Below are 3,247 nucleotides of genomic sequence, written 5' to 3'. Positions count from 1 at the left end.
AATGGGGACTAAGGACCTCTGAAAATTTATCATATAAACAATGGAAATCCTCATGAAACCTTTCAGAATAAACCTTTTTTGAACTCTGGAAATTGACCAGTCTTGCAGCAACCTAGGGAGCATTTATTCAAGAAAAATTCCTGAATTTCAGTAAGAACATCAAGCTTGGTGGTGTTCTAATTTGTCCTACTACCATACTCTGTTCCCCAGCTCAGCAGTAGCCTTCACAATTAAGGGTCTACATTCCCAATACTGCAGGGGGGCAGAATGGATTAAAGACCTAAGTTAAGACCTGAAACCATAGAACTCCTAGAAGAGAACACAGGCAGAACACTCTTTGGCATAAATTGTAGCAATATTTTTTTTGGATCAGTCTCTGAAGGCAAAAAAAAAAAAAAAAAAGGCAAAAATAAACAAATGGGGCCTAATTAAACTTAAAAGCTTTTGCACAGCAAAGGAAACCATCAACAAAATGAAAAGACAACCTACTGAATGGGAGAAAATATTTGCAAATGATATGACCAATAAGGGGTTCGTATCCAGAATATATTAACAGCTCATACATCTCAATATCCAAAAAAAAGAAAAAAAAACCTGAGTAAAAAATGGGCAGAAGACCAGAACAGACACTTTTCCAAAGAAGACATGCAGATGGCCAACAGGCACATGAAAAGATGCTAAACATCACTAATCATCAGAGGAATGCAAATCAAAACCACAATGAGATATCATTGTCAGAATGATAACCTGTCAGAATGGCTATCATCAAAAATACCACAAATAAAAAATGTTGGTGAGGATGTGAAGAAAAGGGAACCCTAGTGCACTGTTGCTGGGAATGTAAATTGGTGCAGCCACTATGGAAAATAGTACTGAGGTTCCTCAAAAAACTAAAAATAGAACTGCCATATTATCCAGCTATTCCATTCCTGGATATATATTGGAAGAAAATGAAAACAGTATTCAAAGAGATACATGCACTCCTATGTTCATAGCAGCATTATTTACAATAGCCAAGATACGGAAGCAACCTAAGTGTCCATCAACAGATGAATGGATAAAGAAGATGTGGTACATGTGTACAATGGAATACTCCTCAGCCATAAAAAATGAAATTCTGCCATTTGCAACAACATGGATGGACCTAGAAGGTATTATGTTTAGTGTAATATCAAGTCAAAGAAAGAGAAATACTCTGTTATCACTCACAGGTGGAATCCAAAAAATAAAACAAGTGAAAGAATATAACAAAACAAAAATGGACTCACAGATATAGAGAACAAACAAGTGGTTATCAGTGGGGAGAGGGAAGGAGACAAGGGCAAGATAGAGGTAAGGGATTAAGAGATACAAACTCTTAATTATAAAACAAGCAACAAGGATATAGTGTACATCACAGGGAAATATAGTCATTATTTTATAATAATTTAAAATGGAATATAATCTGTAAAAATAACGAATCACTATGTTGTACACCTGAAGCTAATATTGTAAATCAGCTATATTTCAAACTTTTTTTTAAAGTTTTTTTTTTTTTTTTTTTGGTTGCGCTGGGTCTTAGTTGCAGCAGGTGGGCTCCTTAGTTGTGGCATGTGAACTCTTAGTTGCGGCATGTGTATGGGATCTAGTTCCCTGACCAGGGATTGAACCTGGGCACCCTGCATTGGGACAGCAGAGTCTTATCCACTGCGCTGCCAGGGAAGTCCCCTATACTTCAATTTTTTAAAAAATCCAAAACCCATGAAATTTAAACAAACAATAAAGTTAACAAAGCTAAAAGTTTGTTCTTTGAAAAGATAAACAAAATCAATGAATGTCTACCTATACTAGTAAAAAAAAAAAGAAAAGAGATTGATGGGCTTTCCTGGTGGTGCAGTGGTTGGGAGTCCGCCTGCCAATGCAGGGGACACGGGTTCGAGCCCTGGTCCAGGAAGATCCCACATGCCGTGGAGCAACTAGGCCCGTGCGCCACAACTACTGAGCCTGCGCTCTACAGCCCGCAAGCCACAACTACTGAGCCCGTGTGCCTAGAGCCCGTGCTCTGCAACAAGAGAAGCCACCGCAATGAGAAGCCCACGCACCGAAATGAGGAGTAGCCCCCGCTCGCCACAACTAGAGAAAGTCTGCATGCAGCAATGGAAGACCCAATGCAGCCAAAAAATTAATTAATTAAATGAATAAATTTATTTTAAAAAAAAAAAGAGAGAGAGAGAGAGAGCCCTGATTACCAATATCAGGAATAAAAGAGGGGCTATCACTACATATCCAACAGATTTTTAGAAGATAAAAAGGGAATAATACCAATAATTTATGCTAATGAATTTGAAAAATTAGATAAAATGGAAAAAGTTCTTGAATATTCTAATTTACCATAATTGATGTAAGATGAAATTTAAAATTCAAATTTTATAACATACAGACATGCTTCTTTATCTTTTTGAGGTAATTTTAGATTTACAGAAAAGTTACAGAATTAGTCCAGTTCCCTTACTCCTTTCATCCAGCCTCCCCCTTTGTTAACATATAACCACAGAACACTTGTCAAAGCTGTGAATGAAACCTTGATACAGTACCTTTAACTAAAGCACAGCATTTATGCATATTTCATCAGTTTTTCCACTGATGTCCATATTCCATTCTAGAACCCACTCCAGGATCCCACACTGCGTTTACCATGTCTTCTTAGGCACCTCTTATCTGGGGCAGTTCCTTGTCTTCCAGATCTTTCATTGCCTGATAATACCAGTTAGGTATTTTGTAGTATGTCTCTCAATTTGGGTTTATCTCATTTTTTTCTCATGTTTGGATTGATGCTATGCATTTTGGGCAAGAATGTCACAGAAGTGATGTACCTTTCTCTGTGCCTCAGATCAGAGGGTACATGATATTGATGTTGATATGCCTCATTGATCCACTGTAAATTTAAATTTTTCCCTCTCTAATATTTGTAAATATTTTGGGGGAGATACTTTGAAGCTATGCAAAACTCCTGTTTCTGCTTAAATATTTACCCAGTAATTTTAGCATTCATTGGTGGATCTTACCTGCAGCAATGATTACTGTAGTGTTCTAAAGGTGACTTTTCTATTTTTTACATTTTTTCTACTTTTACTGATTGTAATTTTTCTGTAAGGAAGAGTTGTTGTCCCCCCCTTTTTATTTATTTAATCATTTATATATTTATAACCCAATGGACTCATAGATTTGGGTTCCACTGCATGAAACAGAAATCCAACTACCAGTGGCT

Source organism: Hyperoodon ampullatus (assembly GCF_949752795.1).
Source record: "Hyperoodon ampullatus genome assembly, chromosome: 15".
Lineage (NCBI taxonomy): Eukaryota > Metazoa > Chordata > Mammalia > Artiodactyla > Ziphiidae > Hyperoodon > Hyperoodon ampullatus.
Note: the sequence above shows the minus strand (reverse complement) of the source record.